This window comes from Podarcis bocagei (assembly GCF_964188305.1).
Source record: "Podarcis bocagei genome assembly, chromosome: 11".
Taxonomy (NCBI): domain Eukaryota; kingdom Metazoa; phylum Chordata; class Lepidosauria; order Squamata; family Lacertidae; genus Podarcis; species Podarcis bocagei.
Window position 1 is genome coordinate 8,648,075 of NC_138136.1, and position 19,525 is coordinate 8,667,599.

The 19,525-nt window shown below is 41.3% G+C and overlaps 1 protein-coding gene across 5 annotated transcripts in view; it reads left to right on the plus strand.

Annotated features, from left to right (window-relative positions):
- AOPEP (aminopeptidase O (putative)) overlaps positions 1-19,525 on the plus strand; it is a 197,547-nt gene that overhangs the window by 95,394 nt on the left and 82,628 nt on the right. The gene's annotated exons all lie outside the window — the stretch shown is intronic.

Genomic DNA, 19,525 nt, shown 5'->3' on the forward strand with positions numbered 1-19,525 from the left:
GTATGGTAACAGGTATGGAATAAAATGAAAACCCAGGTTTAATGATATCCACTCTAGCTCTTTAGGCTGCACACATATGGGAATCCATTTTTATCAGTTGCAGATTTCATTTTCTGTCTTCCTCAAAGAGATCCTGCCAAGAGGAAAATCTCTTAAACCTTATTTTATTACTAAACATACTGTTCACTGGAAACTGTTCTACTGCAGTATTGTAGTGGTGCTTCACATCTTGTTTTAAAAAGAGGAAGGTATCAGTTTTGTGGATTACTTTTGCCAAAGAGGGGGGAAATTAAATATTTGTTAAATTTTAAATTTATTGACTGTTTCGTCTGTAGTGAGGGTTGTTAAATGGTGTGCAACCTTTCTGAACATTGTACTTAAGTACAGAAAGTTTTGTGTAAGTCTCCAAAATTCTTATTAGAAAATTGACTTAATTCTCAAGCACTATGTGGTAGTAAGATATCAGTTATATACAGGATACCCAAGCACCTATCCTCTGCTAGATCAGAAATTGCTTATGCGGATGGATGTTGTGCTTATGGTTCCTGATTTTAACTCCCTTATCCAGCACCAGATGCTCTTTGTGTGGTTCCCATTGCTGGACTGGGAATTTCATACACACCCTTTAGCAGATTTCTGACATTGTCAGCTTTGACAGAACCAATCAAAGAACTGAAACCGCTGAACAAGTGATTGACAATGTCTCATCTGACAGCATCAGCCAGCTGGTGGGTGGGTAGGTACATATAGATCAGTTTTGGAACTGAACTATATCTCTGAGCTCTTTCAAACAGGTCTTACAATACTAATTTCTTTATTGTGTCCTTTGGGGGCAGAGGATGCTGGATGTTGGGCTGTAATTTTAAATAGGCTATTTAGTCTTATACTGTGTGTGTGTGTGTGTGTGTGTGTGTGTGTGTGTGTATATATATATATATGCTTTCGTATATATATATATATATATATATATATATATATATATATATATATATAATCTACAAAAAACCTGATGGCTCCCTAGGACACACTATCTACCGGAAAAAAAACACACACCAACCGCTACTTACATGCACAATCACACCACCACCCTGCACAAATAAACTCCGTAGCCAAGACTCTCATCTCCAGAACCAAACGCCTGGCTGACAAAGACCACTTGACAACTGAGTTACAGAATCTCTCAAATGTGTTAATCGCCAACGGATACCAGCAAAACAGGGTTACGAAGCTAATCCAAAAAGAAACACCCCCCAAAAACCAAGACACAGAAGAAAACAATGGCAGAAGAAAACAATGGCATGGCCCTCCTTCCTTATATCAAGGGCACTACAGATAAAATTAGCAAAATCCTCCATAAACACAATATCAAAACAGCCTTTTGCACCAACCAAAAAATAGCCAATATCCTCAGAAACCCCAAAGATAAAATCCAGCTAGAAAACCAAGGGGTCTATGAAATACCCTGCAAAGTCTGCCCAGCCACGTACATTGGACAAACAAACAGACGAATAAATGCACGTATCGCAGAACACAAGAATGCCGTCAAAAAAGAAGAAAAAACTTCCTCTCTTTACCAACACATGAAAGAAACAGGACACGAAATTAATTTTGCAGATTCCAAATTGCTCTTTAACATGGAACATCACCACAAGAGAATAATCATGGAAGCCATCGAGATAGAGAAACACCCTCACAACATGAACAAGCGTGACGACACGTCCCGCCTGCCAGACATCTGGAAATTAGCCCTCCCCACAAAAACCGACACCAGAACCAGAGGCACACAGAACGCCATCTCCAATCAACCACACCAGACCCAAACCCAGACCCTCTCCACAGATAAATTACAGACACCATCCAGTAGCCAAACCATAGTGGCACCTCCGGATGCTGCACCCCCCTGCAATCCCTACACAGATCTGGCTGGCACAGGGCACAAAACCACAGCTCGCCCCTATACACGAAGCCAAGCCAGAGCACAACTATTTGCAGTACAGCCATCTTCTCAGAAAAACTCTTCACAAGCTTAAGAGGTCAAGACACGAAAGCTTTAGCAACTAATCCACACCTAATGACCCTCCTAAGTGGTACTCAGAATATCACTCAAGAAATCACTCAAGATATCCCTCAAGTAATTAATGAACAAAAGAAGAAAAGGCACACTAACCTGGGAACTTCCTCTCAGCCCAGAACGTTGGAGGCTATACACCACACCCCCTCAACAGTATTTATAGGAACTCAAACACTGAGATCCTGCTCCGTTCCAGTAACAAGAAGCCGAAAGCACCAGCCTGAAGATGACGAGTGAGACCTCGTCGAAACGTCGCCTAGACACCCCAACTCTTACACGGGAAGACACCCGAAGACACCAAAACCTGCATATATATATATATATATATATATATATTTGCTTTCGTAGATTTTCACGGGTACAGGAATGCAGGTTTTGGTGTCTTCGGGTGTCTTCCCGTGTAAGAGTTGGGGTGTCTAGGCGACGTTTCGACGAGGTCTCACTCGTCATCTTCAGGCTGGTGCTTTCGGCTTCTTGTTACTGGAACAGAGCCTGGCTCTGCCCAGAACGTTGGAGGCTATACACCACACCCCCTCAACAGTATTTATAGGAACTCAAACACTGAGATCCTGCTCTGTTCCAGTAACAAGAAGCCGAAAGCACCAGCCTGAAGATGACGAGTGAGACCTCGTCGAAACGTCGCCTAGACACCCCAACTCTTACACGGGAAGACACCCGAAGACACCAAAACATGCATTCCTGTACCCGTGAAAATCTACGAAAGCAAATATCTCACCTCTACGGGGAGGAAACCTTCCAGCTGACAAGAACCTACGAGAAACTAGAAATCCGAAGAGCCACCATCTTATGTGATCTCTTGTTCCTACGCAACTGCCGAGACAACAACTTAATTCCCACATGCTTCCAACTTAAATTCCACTCTAAAACCCCAGCTACCGAAAGGATCCTGAAACGAACTGAACTATCCCTAATCAGAAACGAACTACATAAGAAAAGATACCTACTAAACCAAACCAACAAAGATCTGCTCACTCTTCACCTCAAACTTTGTAACAAAATCCACCCTGCACTCTGGGACAAATGCAAACAACTAGCCGTTTGGAGAGCTGAAACGGAGTCCGCACATAAGACAGACACACACACCAACAAACTCCACAAACTAGAGAAACGCCAGAAGCCCAGCCACCCTCCACAACAACCCATGAAACAAACAGTACATAACATATCAGACAGGATCCTCACCTCAACTGAAACCAAAGTACTCTCCAAAGGTTTCAACTTTGCAGTCGCCCCGAGACGCATCCCCACGGAAAACATCATATGCGGAGTCGAAGCTAGCCTAACCAAAATCAACCCAGATGAAGCCAATAAAATCAGACTTGAAGTCACCAACATCCTCTGCTCCAGCAAACCACCCAGAAGCAATTTACACAAAGAAGAACAGAAAGCACTCACCAACCTGAGGAAAGACAACAACATAATCATTCTCCCAGCAGACAAAGGTAATGCCACTGTTGTGATGAACACATCGGACTACCAAGCAAAACTATCAAATCTACTCCAAGACCCTACCTACCAACCTATAAAAACAGATCCCACCACCTATCTGGAAAAAACCACCAAATCCAAAATAAAAGCCTCTCCTATCAGTGAAGAAATCCAGCTAAGAATCATCCCCAGAGAAAAATCATCCAGATGCCCCAAACTCTACGGTCTCCCCAAGATACACAAAGAAGGAACACCACTCAGACCAATAGTCAGCTCCATAGGCTCACCTCTACAAAATCTCGCTAAATTTCTCGCTAAGCAACTTCAGCCCTATGCAGAATCTATCGCTTCACACGTTACAAACTCCTTCCAGTTCATAGAAACAATAAAGAAGCAAAACCTACATCCCGACGACCTACTTGTGAGCTTCGATGTTGTATCTCTCTTCACACAAGTGCCCATTAATGAAGCCTTGACAGCCATTCAAAACAAATACAATCCCCCCGAATACATCCTGGACCTGACCAACCACTGCCTAACCAACACGTACTTCATCCACAATGGACAAAGATACAAACAGATAGAAGGAGCACCTATGGGATCACCCCTCTCACCGGTCATCGCAAATCTGTACATGGAACACTTTGAAACCAATGCTTTAGACAAGTCAGAACACAAACCCAAACTTTGGCTCAGGTATGTTGACGACACCTTTGTAATTTGGCCACACGGGAAGAAAAAACTAGATAGCTTCCTCACACATCTCAACAGCCTACACCCCAAAATACAATTCACTATGGAAATAGAAGCCAACAACCAACTTCCCTTCCTTGACGTCCTAATCTACAAAAAACCTGATGGCTCCCTAGGACACACTATCTACCGGAAAAAAACACACACCAACCGCTACTTACATGCACAATCACACCACCACCCTGCACAAATAAACTCCGTAGCCAAGACTCTCATCTCCAGAACCAAACGCCTGGCTGACAAAGACCACTTGACAACTGAGTTACAGAATCTTTCAAATGTGTTAATCGCCAACGGATACCAGCAAAACAGGGTTACGAAGCTAATCCAAAAAGAAACACCCCCCAAAAAGCAAGACACAGAAGAAAACAATGGCATGGCCCTCCTTCCTTATATCAAGGGCACTACAGATAAAATTAGCAAAATCCTCCATAAACACAATATCAAAACAGCCTTTTGCACCAACCAAAAAATAGCCAATATCCTCAGAAACCCCAAAGATAAAATCCAGTTAGAAAACCAAGGGGTCTATGAAATACCCTGCAAAGTCTGCCCAGCCACGTACATTGGACAAACAAACAGACGAATAAATGCACGTATCGCAGAACACAAGAATGCCGTCAAAAAAGAAGAAAAAACTTCCTCTCTTTACCAACACATGAAAGAAACAGGACACGAAATTAATTTTTCAGATTCCAAATTGCTCTTTAACATGGAACACCACCACAAGAGAATAATCATGGAAGCCATCGAGATAGAGAAACACCCTCACAACATGAACAAGCGTGACGATACGTCCCGCCTGCCAGACATCTGGAAAATAGCCCTCCCCACAAAAACCGACACCAGAACCAGAGGCACACAGAACGCCATCTCCAATCAACCACACCAGACCCAAACCCAGACCCTCTCCACAGATAAATTACAGACACCATCCAGTAGCCAAACCATAGTGGCACCTCCGGATGCTGCACCCCCCTGCAATCCCTACACAGATCTGGCTGGCACAGGGCACAAAACCACAGCTCGCCCCTATACACGAAGCCAAGCCAGAGCACAACTAAGTGCAGTACAGCCATCTTCTCAGAAAAAACTCTTCACAAGGTCAAGAGGTCAAGACACGAAAGCTTTAGCAACTAATCCACACCTAATGACCCTCCTAAGTGGTACTCAGAATATCACTCAAGAAAACACTCAAGATATCCCTCAAGTAATTAATGAACAAAAGAAGAAAAGACACACTAACCTGGGAACTTCCTCTCTGCCCAGAACGTTGGAGGCTATACACCACACCCCCTCAACAGTATTTATAGGAACTCAAACACTGAGATCCTGCTCTGTTCCAGTAACAAGAAGCCGAAAGCACCAGCCTGAAGATGACGAGTGAGACCTCGTCGAAACGTCGCCTAGACACCCCAACTCTTACACGGGAAGACACCCGAAGACACCAAAACATGCATATATATATATATATATATATATATATATATATATATATATATATATATATATGTAATTTGATACTTGCTTGTTTTATATACCACAGAATAAAGTATCTAGGCAGTGAACCTAACGCATCCATAAAACAGCATAAAAGTCATTAACATTTGGAGAGCGAGCCACAATAATGTGTGTATTACACTCTACATCAGAAAAGGCTCATGTAAACAGAAGGGCCTTAAAAAGGCATTCAAAACAAAGTACAGATGGTGCTTGCTTAATATTGTATTGTATTGTATTGTATTGTATTGTATTGTATTGTATTGTATTGTATTGTATGTTTCTCAGGTTTCTCACCTGCCCTTCAACATAAGGTCCCAGGGCAGGTTACAATAATAGGATGTACAGCTACAAAACCACTGCAATGATAAAATATCTAAAACCATTCCAAATGGAACAAGAACGATTAATAGTCAAGGATTTCCACAACTGGTTACTTTTATATTTCTAGCTACATACTTGTAGATCCTACATAATGCATAGATCCTGCTTTGTGTGCAATGGTCCCAGCCTCACAAAGAGTCTCAAGGCTAGCGTTGCGTTGGCGGTGACAGCTCGTGTGGCAAACCACGCCACACTGCTGGTTGAGGGGGCAAAGAAGGAGAAAAGACCATAACCTGAAGAGGAGGAAGGGTGCAGAGGCCTCACTCTGAACTCACATGAGACCCTTCATCACCTAATGAAGAGTCTCCCTTCAAAAATTGTTTATTTTGTCTTCAATGTAAGCAAGCACCATCAAAACTCACAACCATCCAGTATATGGGACCAGTTAATATTCTGCGAATACTAGGTGCTACAGCATTAGCAAATCTAAGTAGCATCAGTAACATAGATGGAAGCACTGAGAGCCCCGTGTAAGAACAGTTTGGATAATCAATGGTTTTTTTGTTTTTGTTTTTAAAGAAACCCATCACCCAGTATAAAAGAGTCTTTTCCCACATAAACTATATTCTGGCCTCACGCTTGATGGTGCAAATCTTGAATAATATTTTGCTAAAAATAAAGCCTGCTGTCATGAATTAGGGAAGGTGCTGTTTTGTTAAACCTTTCCCACTTCATTTTGAAGGTTTCTTCTACAAATTTGGACATGTTGTACTGGTCTCCCCCCAGTCTAGTGACTGGATCGCAGTAAGGTTTTCCTGTGCATCACATTATATGCATGTCCTGAAAAACAAGCAATTGTGTGAGACACAGAAGATTTCAGGAGGGCATTTTCCTGAAACCTGCTGGGCCTGGGTTAAATAAGGTCAACTACATTGTGTTGTTGAATTTGCTGTTTATCAGATCAGGATGTACTGCAACCTCACGAAGTGACTCACCACAAGAGTAGCTTTTCATCCTCCACTAGCCTAATAATGACTTAATGCCAGCAATTCTGGTCTGTGAGTGTAATTGACATGGAGTAGTTCAGAAACAGCTGATTTTAGAGCTGGAAAGAACCTATTAAGCAATGGTGCAGCCTTACATTCCCCAACACTCCTGAAATCAACCATTCCAGTTTTTTGTTCTTGTTCTCCTGTTTGCTCTTAAACATTTCAAGAGCTGTGGTTTCTTTGCATTCTTTGAAACACACTAGAACAAGCCTTAATCATTGAACAAAGTTGTTCCCCCCCATTCAACATACATTTTCTCTTCTGTCATCTGTTTACTAGTGCACCACCCAAAGTAATGGATGATGTTAAACTATGCACAAACAATTGCCATGCCCACTTTAAGCATCTCTCAGTTGTTCAAACAAGTCACAACCAACCCAGCTCTATAATCAGTTCATATAGTTGACTAAACCTCTTTGGTTGGCCTATGTTTTCTTCTGTCTCTGCTGGAAATGCTGGTGGTTTTTTGTTTTGAAAAAGACATGAGTATGTTTGCTCTTTTTTGTTTTTGTGATCAATAATAATAATAATAATAATAATAATAATAATAATAATACCCCACACATCAGGCTGGGTTTCCCCAGTCACTGGGCTGCTTACAGCATATATCAACACATAATAAAACATCAAACATTAAAAACTTACTGATACAGGGCTGCCTATTAAACTATGTCTCTGCAAATGAGGGGAAACGTTTATCTTCCTCATGCATCCACGCCAGCTCCTTTCTCTTGAATTGCAATCCTTTCCCACTTTTTTGCAGAGTTCCACATTGCAACTTTTCAGCTTAGAAAAAAAGGTAAGGTAAGGTTTATAAAATTATGCATGGTGTGCAGAAAGTGGATATAGATAGCACCCCCCCAATAATACTAGAACACAACGTTATCCAATGAAGCTTTACACTTGCTTACGTCAAATCACATTTTCCATTTTAATGATCATACACCTAGTTCAGAATGATCTTTTTGTAGTTCCTCATAACCCCCCTTTTTGTTACCCCCATGAAGAACTTGATGTCACCTGCAAATCTGGCCACCTCCTGGCTCAGCCATAGCTTCTGATCATTATACATATGTAACTTAATACTGAGACTTGGGGGAATACACAACTGAACACCCATCCATTCTAAAAACTCCATTCATTCATGTTCTCTGCTTTCTGTCCCCTGACCAATTACTGATCCTTAAGTGGATTTCTCCTATTCCATGACTGCTAGGTTTACTCAGGACTCTTTGGTGAGGGACTTCATTGACAGCTTTTTGAAATCGTGAGTACACAGCTAAGTACAGTTGATTATTTGTATCTATAGGCTTATTGTCATTTTAACAGGTTAGTTAGACTAGACATCTCTTTACAAAATCTATGCTACCTCTTGTTCTTCTATGCCAGGGGTCAGCAACCTTTTTCAGCAGGGGGCCGGTCCACTGTCCCTCAGACCTTGTGGGGGGCCGGACTATATTTTGAAAAATAATAATGAACGAATTCCTATGTCCCACAAATAACCCAGAGATGTATTTTAAATAAAAGCACACTTTCTACTCATGTAAAAACACCAGGCAGGCCCCACGTATAACCCAGAGATGCATTTTAAATAAAAGGACACATTCTACTCATGTAAAAACACACTGATTCCCGGACCGTCCACGGGCTGGATTTAGAAGGTGATTGGGCCAGATCTGGTCCCCGGGCCTTAGTTTGCCTGTTGTTGTTGTTGTTGTTTAGTTGTTTAGTCATGTCTGACTCTTCGTGACCCCATGGACCAGAGCACGCCAGGCACTCCTGTCTTCCACTGCCTCCCGCAGTTTGGTCAAACTCATGCTAGAATCATAGAATCATAGAGTTGGAAGAGACCACAAGGGCCATCGAGTCCAACCCCCTGCCAAGCAGGAAAACCCCCTGCCAAGCAGGAAAATGCTGGTAGCTTCGAGAACACTATCCAACCATCTCATCCTCTGTCGTCCCCTTCTCCTTGTGTCCTCCATCTTTCCCAACATCAGGGCCTTTTCCAGGGAGTCTTCTCTTCTCATGAGGTGGCCAAAGTATTGGAGTCTCCGCTTCAGGATCTGTCCTTCCAGTGAGCACTCAGGGCTGATTTCCTTCAGAATGGATAGGTTTGATCTTCTTGCAGTCCATGGGACTCTCAAGTTTGCCTACCCATGTTCTATGCGCTTGGTAACCATATCTTTAAAAATGCATTCTACTATTTTTCCTGGAGCAGACATCACATGAACTGGTCTGTAATTTCTTGAATCTCCCAGGCTTCCTTTTTTTAAAACAGTATTACACTGGCCAGTTTCCAGTCCTTAAATATGGAAGCTAATCTTAGGGACAAGTTACATATTTTTGTTAGAAGATCACTGGTTTCTCATTTGAGTTCTTTAAGAACTCTTGGGTGGGTGCCATTGGACCCAGTAACTTGTTTGTTTTAACTTGTCAATAGCCTCTGATTTGTCTTTTGAATTGTCTCTCTAAATTGCCCCTATTTAGGTTTATCTTCCCATGGAAGGGGAAGATTTTAACTATTTTTCCTTTCATTCTTTATATTATTTTTAATAACAAAGTAAAAACAGCTTATATAGGAAAATAGTGCAATTGTAAATAAATAAATAAATAAGTCAATAATTAAAACCTGCCAGTGGAAAAGAAACTGGCACTGAGAGAAATTAAAGAGGCTATTAGCCACTAATCCTTCAGTTTTGGCCAACGGGAAGCCATAAAATGAGCTGAACCTGCAAATGGGAAGCTTTAAATTAGAATTAGAAGGGACTTTTGCTACACGGACTTACTTGGGAATAGAGTGATCTTTGCCATGATAAAATACATTCATTGTTGTATTATAGTACTATATTAAGTACGCCAGCCCAATATACTTTACTGCCTGAGATAGAACAGCAAATGACACTCTCCCCTCCCCAAGTCAAGTTACCCAAGACTGGCCAAGTTATTTTGCTACCTGAGGCAGAAAATCCTACAAGCACATCTAATCAATTAAATAATCAACCATTTGTCACCCTTTCATGACATCCCAGACCAGCTGTTTGGGGATAACTGTTCGTTCTGCCTAATAGTAGCATCAGCTCTACACTGTTTATAGTTCACTTGCAACAAATTATGAATATTCACTGGTATATGAAGGCTCTAATCTAAAGCTGTATATGAAGGCTCTAATCTAAAGACTTCTGTCACCATTTTTTAATGAATGAAGCATAGGTAAATGGCATTCTTCCAAATATTAGGCCCAAACATTTCCCTACTGATACTCACAATGATCTTTATGTTCTCTGTTAATGGGAATCTATAATCGGGGTGCAGTAACTGGTTACAGATCTTTTTAGCAAATCTCTGGTTTTGTTTGGGCTGCCTCTTGGACATTTCAGCATGAGTAGGAAACTGAGTTAGCACTGAGGTATAATCAGCTATTATTGTCTAATTATGGTTATTAGAAATCTGTCCTCCAGACTTTAGGGAATGCATTTACCGAGTAAGGAAAATTCTTAAATTTTTAAAACGCCCAGTTAATTCAAGGTATATTTTTTTGCTGGAACATATACAGTTCATTTCATATTTTTTACTTTAAAAGTTTCAACATAATATAAGTGATGTTGAAAAATATTTCTTGAATTGCTCATAACCTTGGCTGTTTCCTAGTCTGAGAGAATGCCTAATGAATGCATTTTGAGAATGTCAGTGCAATCCTTTACATGTGTCTATTCAGAAATAAGTCTTATTGAGTCCAGTTGGGTTTACTGTCAGGTAAATAGGCATAGCGTGGGACGCGGGTGGCGCTGTGGTCTAAACCACAGAGCCTAGGGCTTGCTGATCAGAAAGTCGGTGGTTCGAATCCCTGTGACGGGAAGAGCTCCCTTTGCTCAGTCCCTGCTCCTGCTAACCTAGCAGTTCAAAAGCACGTCAAAGTGCAAGTAGATAAATAGGTACCACTCTGGCAGGAAGGTAAACATGTTTTCGTGCGCTGCCCTGGTTTTGCCAGAAGCGGCTTAGTCATGCTGGCCACATGACCCAGAAAAACTGTCTGAGGACAAATCTCGGCTCGCTCGGCCAGTAAAGCGAGATGAGTGCCGCAACCCTAGAGTCGTTCGCGACTGGACTTAACTGTCAGGGGTCCTTTACCTTTAAATAGGCATAATGTTGTTGTTGTTTAGTCGTTTAGTCGTGTCCGACTCTTCGTGACCCTATGGACCAGAGCACGCCAGGCACTTCTGCCCTCCACTGCCTCCCGCAGTTTGATCAAACTCATGCTGGTAGCTTCAAGAACACCATCCAACCATCTCATTCTCTGTCGTCCCCTTCTCCTTGTGCCCTCCATCTTTCCCAACATCAGGGTCTTTTCCAGGGAGTCTTCTCTTCTCATGAGGTGGCCAAAGTATTGGAGCCTCAGCTTCACGATCTGTCCTTCCAGTGAGCGCTCAGGGCTGATTTCCTTCAGAATGGAGAGGTTTGATCTTCTTGCAGTCCATGGGACTCTCAAGAGTCTCCTCCAGCACCATAATTCAAAAGCATAAATTCTTCGGCGATCAGCCTTCTTTATGGTCCAGCTCTCACTTCCATACATCACTATTGGGAAAACCATGGCTTTTACTATACGGACCTTTGTTGGCAAGGTGATGTCTCTGCTTTTTAAGATGTTGTCTAGGTTTGCCATCGCCTTTCTCCCAAGGAGCAGGCGTCTTTTAATTTCGTGACTGCTGTCACCATCTGCACTGATCATGGAGCCCAAGAAAGTAAAATCTCTCACTGCCTCCATTTCTTCCCCTTCTATTTGCCAGGAGGTGATGGGCCCAGTGGCCATGATCTTTGTTTTTTTGATGTTGAGTTTCAGACCATATTTTGCGCTCTCCTCTTTCACCCTCATTAAAAGGTTCTTTAATTCCTCTTCACTTTCTGCCATCAAGGTTGTGTCATCTGCATATCTGAGGTTGTTGATATTTCTTCCGGCAATCTTAATTCCGGCTTGGGATTCATCCAGCCCAGCCTTTCGCATGATGAATTCTGCATATAAGTTAAATGAGCAGGGAGACAATATACAGCCTTGCCGTACTCCTTTCCCAATTTGGAACCAATCAGTTGTTCCAATAGGCATAATACTGTAGCTCAAAAGCATATTTTCACAATATATAAGTTATATTTCAAAGTTGTTGGGGGTTTTCTTTGTTTAGTTAAAATTGTGAGATGTATTCAGCAGAGAAGTAAAAGCCATTCTGGATCACCACTCTTGCTCAGATTTAATGTTTGCTATTTCTTCTCATTCTTTCTCGTGCCTTTCAGAGACTTTGGTTTTGAGCATGATTTATCTTCACACAATGAGGACAGTTAAACTGAAGCAACCATCTAAAAACCTCATTATTTGTGTAGGTCAGGTACATTTCCCCAAAACGGGTAATACAGATTTTCTGCCTAGTAAGCATATTTTATAACCCATCATTTGGAGACTGTTTCCCTTTTTTCTGCTCTACTGAAGCTTAACAGTTAGTCTACCCAGTGCCTTAATTTTGAAACTTAAACTCACCTACACTTAATTTTTGCACCACTACACTGTGGATTTATACACTGAAGGTTACACCCACTGGTTCCATGGCCAGAAGGCAGCTTGTGCACACAATCTTTCTCTTCCTCCTCTACAGCTCCTGTAGCCGCAACACCTCTCCAGAGGGTTGGGGACCCTCCTGACTGCTTTGAGAATTTTCTGATACCAGGCAGAGGAATCTTGCAGACAGCAGAATACTTCTTGTACAAGGTTCTTCTGCCCAGTTTCAGGAGATCCTGCCTTCCCTGCTGCTCAGGAGGGGCCCCAATCTTCTGGAGAGCCTTGGGGGGGGGGCCCTCAAGAATGGCAAATCTAGTCTAGCATCCCTTTCTCACGGTGACCAACCAGATACATATAGGCAACTGGTTTTTAGACTTCTTACTGCCTGCAACTATAGAGGCAGAGCATAGCTCTGAATTAAGCTACTTTCCAGAATCCCCCTCCTGGATGCCTTTTTAAAAACCAGTGTTACAATGGCTGATTTCCAGTCCTCAGGTTGAGTTCTTTGAGAACTCTTGGGTGGCTGCTATGTGGACTTTGTGGTTTGTCAGCTTTTGTTTTGTCTAACAGACTTGTCAATTAGGTCACCACAATCTGCCTCAGACTGCCCTCCTGCAAAAGTTAGCTCAGGCACTGGGATCTGCCCTATATCGTCTGTTATGAAGTCAGGTTCAAATAATTCAGCTTCTCTGCTGAATCTCTTCTCCTCCTTTAGTACACCTTTGACTCCTTTGTCATCCAAGGGTCAAACTGCCTCCCTAGATGTTCTCCTGCTGTTAATATATTTAAGGAATGCCTTGTTGTTCTGAATGTTTTCAACAATGTGCTCCCCCCCCCCCAAAAAAAAAAATTTGTATCCCTTACTGTCTGCTTGCACTTTTTCTTTTTGCCTAAGTTTGTGCTCTCCCCCCCCCCCCTTACTTGGTCAAGACTTCAGTTTTTTGAAGGAAGCCTTCTTGCCTCTAATAACTCATTCGGCTCTGCTTGTTAACCATGCTGGCATCTTCTTGTTCCTCACCTTTCTTGATCTACAGCATACACTCCAGTTGATCTTCTAATACCATGCTTTTAAAGAACTTCCAACTTACAAGTGCTTTGAAGTGCTTTAACCCTCTTAGCTTCAACTTGCTTTTTACCAATATTCTCATTTGGGGGCTTAGTTCATGGTGGGTTCATTGTTGCTTTTGATACCAAATGTGACCATACTGGATTTTTGGGGGCAATTGATCATTAGCATGTGTATTTAATTTAAGAGCATTCTAGTCACTGCTCCCAATTAGCTCAAACTTCCATCGCACACCAGGTCCTGGAACACCACTCAAGATTAAGTCTAGGGTCTCTGGTCGGTTCCATGACGAACTGTTCTAGGGCACAGTCATTTAGGGTATCTAGAAATTTTACTTCTTTGTCATGACTGGAACACATACATAGCCAGTCTATGTGAGGGTAGTTGAAGTCATCCATTACTACAGCATTTCTACTTTGGGATGTTTACTTGATTTCATTCTTCATTTTAAGGTCTCACTTCCTGTATATCCTTCCCTGTCCTTCCTCTGAAGCTCATATCCAGATATACCCATGTTGCACCACGTCTCCTTGTTCCACCAGGTTTCTGTTGTGCCCACTATATCAAGGCTATCGTCTAAGACCAAGTCCTCCAGTTTACCCTTCTAAGTTCTCTGGCACATAGGTTATCACCTGTAGTGTGTGGGCCTCTCTGAATTGCTATTCTGTGTCCCTGCACTCAAAATGCCTAGCTGTACGGCTTCCCCATTCACATTTTCATCAGTGTTATCTTCATCACAAGGGAGACTGGACCCTCCTCAGCTCCTATCGGCTTCCCCCCTGCAATCAGAGGGAGGAGAAGAGGGAAAAGATCAGTTGTGCAAATTGCTTTCCATTTGTACAATCATTGGGTACAATCCAGAATTTAGATTTAGCACATTGAAGCAGAAAATCTAGTTATGAAAACTTATTGTTCCTCCCCCCATGAAACAATGAGGTCCAGGAATAAAGGTATAGTACACCTGAGGCAGCATTACTCACAAGAGCCTGAAATGGGAACATGTGTTCTCTTTCCTGAATAAGCCTATGAACTGGATCCCTAAGGTGTTTATGGTAGCTTTAATAAAGCTTGAATATTCTTTGTGGTTCGCCTTTTTCTGTTAATCACACTGCTAAGCACAAAAGCTGTGTTATGTGCAGAATGGTTGAGTTTATCCCTAGTAGAAAGGAAATATGTTTGGTATCTACAGAACAATAAGAGTTTGCTGCCTGGCTGGTCAATGCTGGATCAAGTTCACATTCCCAAGCTCCCTCTCTCCCACCTACATATGCAAGGGGTGGAAACACAGAGGAGGGAGGAAAGGTCCGTTCTTGCACAGGGATGTGAGCTGAGACTTTCCTAATATGGACACAGCTGAGCCTGCATTATATTAAAAGCCTATTTTAATCTGGGCCTTGCAAAAACATCCCAAGAAAAGCAAAGAGATTAGCTACCAATTAACTCTTGCTCTGTTTTCTTTGGCCATCCAAAACAATTCAAGGAGAAGAGAAATATGCTGTCCCTTAACTGCTTTTATTTTAGCACACTTCAGCAGTCGTGTTGTTCCTCGTTTATTGAAGTTCTCACACAAATATTCAGTGTGAACATTTTCCTCTGTATACAGTAATAAACAGTAAAAAACACACACATAAAAAAAGTTTTTTAAAAAAGGAACAATAAATTTCAGCCATTTGGCTGCTGATTTATAAAGTATATAAGGTGGCTGTAGAATTTAATGTGGTGGTGAATAGCCACTCCAGGCTCCTAGCTTCTGTTCTCATTGTCCTAAGAAGCCAGAAAATACCTCCCAGGATTCAAGCAATATAGCTCCACAGGGCAATGCATGTCTGCTCATTTCAGAGAAACTCTTATGATGGCCATTTACAGTAAATACTTACACTCCACCCCTTTCTAGCTCTTTGCCAAGATTTTCAGTCTCTGGAGACTTCTGTCATGCCAATAAAAGAGGGCAGCTGAGTTCACTTCAGACAGCGTGACCTTCCTCAGCACTGACTGTTTTCAGCATCAAAGATCCTTGATAGATTGAAGTGGAGACGGTGCGGTTGCAAATACAATAGGTATAAAGAGATGCCTGCCAATGATAGCCTTCTATTGATTCTAGAGATGTTCGTTAGCTAGAATGGCCACAAGCACTACAAAACACTTCTGTAGTTGTAATACAAATCTGTTATTTCCAAATTATAAAATACAGGTATTTGGGTTTTTATTATTTAGATGGGATTGGCTAATAACGCTGGTCATATGTGACCCTGTTTAGATGGACACCATGCTACAACCAAATGTTTATACAAGCTTAACTCTTATTTCTAATCGTGATTCTTGAGAATAATAATAATAATAATAATAATAATAATAATAATAATAATAATAATAATTTATTATTTGTACCCTGCCCATCTGGCTGGGTTTCCCCAGCCACTCTGGGCGGCTTCCACAGAAACCAAAAATACAGTAAAATCACACATAATATAATAATAATTTATTATTTGTATGTTTGTGGGAGATCATAGGCACATACAGAAAATGTTGTTGGAATTGTTATTTTATTTAAATCATTTTCATGCTGCCTTTCTACCTAAAGAGCACGCAAGTCAGCTTACAAATTATTTAAAACAGTAAAGGGGGCATTTAAAATTACACTGAGTGACATGTTTTATTTTTTATATGTAGATATGTGTTTTATTTTTTATATGTAGGTACTTTGCAGGGAGGCAAGGCTCACAGTCCAATTATAACTGAGATGCAAATGGGAAAGGGAGCTGGAAAACTACGGTATGTGATGTGCTGTATTCCAGCCACTCACAGTTTACTGCATACTCCTCAAAGAAAGAGCTACATGTGGACTCAGGCCTGGCTGATGACAGATACTACCCAACAAATCCTTGGGGAAAAGCCATACCTTCATGGCAGAGCATGCGATTTGCATGCAGAAAACCCCATGTTGAATCCCAGTTAAAAGGATCAGGTTGCAGGTGGTGTGATGATGATGATGATGATATTACTTATATCCTGTCCATCTGGCTGGGTTGCCCCAGCCACACTGGGTGGCTTCCAACAGAATATAAAAAACTTAACGAAACATCAAACTTTAAAAACCTTCCAATGCAGGGCTGCCTTCAGATGTCTTCTGAAAGTCATATACTTGTTTATCTCTTTCACATCTGATGGAAGGGCATTCTACAGGGAGGGCACCACAATTTCAAATTGATATTTCATGGTACATTTCAAGACTCTTTAGCATTCAAATATTTTTCACTTTTTCTTAAGAGTAAGAATATAAAAAATAGGCATGCCAGCTGTGCTCTTCACTTTGAGGTGCTGTATCTTCCTGTGATGCCAACACACATCCCTGTTTAGTGTGATAACCCATCTCATTCGCTGCCACTGTTCAGTATAAACTGCTGATCTTCCGAGAGCCACCTGTTTGGCAGCTATTGGGAGCAGGATGCCACCTAGATGGACTGTGTGGCCTAGAAGGGCAGCTCTTATTATTGGTGCGTCGTCATAGCCGATCTAGAACTCATATCTCCTTTTAGAAACAGCCTTTTCCTTGCTGCAAGGCTATTCCCATTGCTTTGATTCATACGCATATCCAGTTATGTCTGCATAATAACCACACTGTTATCACATGTTGGGCCAGAACTGAGACAGTGAAATGCAAAAGGACTGTAGTAACCCTAAGGATCAGGTTGTGAGACTTTAAACCTGCTGGGCCACAGGAAGCAGTTTCATATGGAGACAGTTTCTGGCATGCAGTTTTTGGGACCTTCTGCACGCAAAGCATGCTCATATAACCTCTGCCCTCTGAGCAGTTCCTAGCACTAAATAAAGAAATGTTAACATTAGTAATGTATGTAACTTTTCTGTAGCATTTCTAAGATAGAAAGTGATTCACACCACTGATTTGCATATTTTGAACATGATGCATTTGTCTGAATAAGGGAAACCTGGAAACTGCTAGTTCATGAAGCTTATCAGTCACTCTGGGGCCACATTATGTGGACTGTGCGAAAACTACTTTTTCTACAAGCATTTTGAGTACAAATGTGGTAATAATTAAAAGACCAAACTATAGGGGTGGGGGCTAATCACATGAAATCCAATTAAGTGGTTAAGACCAATTTTAGGTGGGTCACGTCAGAAAAGTAGTTTCCATTTAGTACAGGTAAATATGTATAAAGAGCACCCTCCAGTTAGTGAGGTTGGGTTAACTTGTTCAATTCTGCTCAGTGAGCTTCATGGTGGAAAGGTTCTTCAGCATACAAATGCAACACTAGCAAACTAGAATATACAAAGTGGGATTTAGTTCATGATGGGTTCTTTGTTGTTTTTGGACCTGAAAGCATTGGTAGATCGTGTACCAAACATGTGCTTTTCAACACCCTTTCCTTTGATTATTGCCTTTTTTCCTATTAGCCTTTGCCCATGAAACGGCATAATCGTTAACAAGTAGCAGATTTCAGTTACTACTTGTATCCTATTATATGTAAAAATAAAAAGCTGAAATAAGATTTTCTACTGTGATATCTCCATTAAGTCATTCTTCTTTGAATAATATATTTCATGGTAGTGTTGCTTCTATTTAAAGCAAGGAGTTTGATCTTGGCTTTGATCTAAAGCTTTTGATCTTGAAAGGTTATTGTGGTAATAAAGAAAAGGGCAGGACAGTATCTTTTTAAAAACTAAAAGCAGTAAAGTTAAAGAGGTGGTCAAGATTTAGTGTGCTCTCATTTGACATACATTTATGTTGTGACATCTGTTTGTAAATGCATCTGAATTCTATGTAGGAGAAAGTCTGCTTTGTCTGACTTTTCAGAAGTACAGATTTCTTTTTTGACCTTTCAGTGAATTCATAAATGCACATGTAATTTAAGTGTGCCAAGTATAATTATTCCAGAGTTATGTTCTTCTTTGCACATAGAACTGGAAAATATGAAAGCACAGCCCTAAATGTGAAGTTTAAAAAGTCCAGCTCTTCATTGCCAGTGACTTCCAGTGGTTTGAAGTTTTCCTTGAAGCCATCAGTTTAGCAAGCAAAGAACCTTGAGTTTTCATGAGTATCATGAGTCTAGACATGTTTACTTGGTAATGCAAAGTTCAGTTGCATTTACTCCCAAGTAAGTGTACACAGTATAGGGTTGCAGCTTTAAAGCAAAGCACTGGCTTTGCTGATCTGAGGCCTGATGGAGGAGTCAGCTGTGGAATGCCCATGACTAATAGAAATGGCAGGATTCCAGTTGCAAAAAGCAAACTTAATGCTTGCTTTTAAGATGCACTTCAGAGTCTCCATGGGATTCATCTGATACAGTTCTGGATTCCACAGAGGTCAAGGAGGTATCTGGAGTGGGGAGTTTTGAATTATTATTTGCATTGCAATGTATTTTCAACAATAAGAAAGTTAGAAAGTTTGTTAAAATACTTCTGGTTGGAATTAGGGCTGATAATAGCTGCCTGATGATGGCAACTAACACATTACAACAAGCATTCTAATACAGAATTGAGTAGTATAATATGAAATATGTAGCTTTTGCTTTTCTCTCCTCCTCCTACTTCTGCAGCCTTTTTCCAATCTGTATTTTCTGCTTGTATCCGAAACATATTTATCTGTATAATTTATAGCAGGAAATGATTGCTATTTTTCTCCAGCAATGTGAGATTAATTGAGCCGAGCTCAAGCGAGAAACCGTATTTTCCCTTTATGGGCGGAGAGCTGAAGTTGAAAGAGAGAGATTTGCCCCTGGTTAGCTGGCGAAGGCAGCGCTTGCTCACTG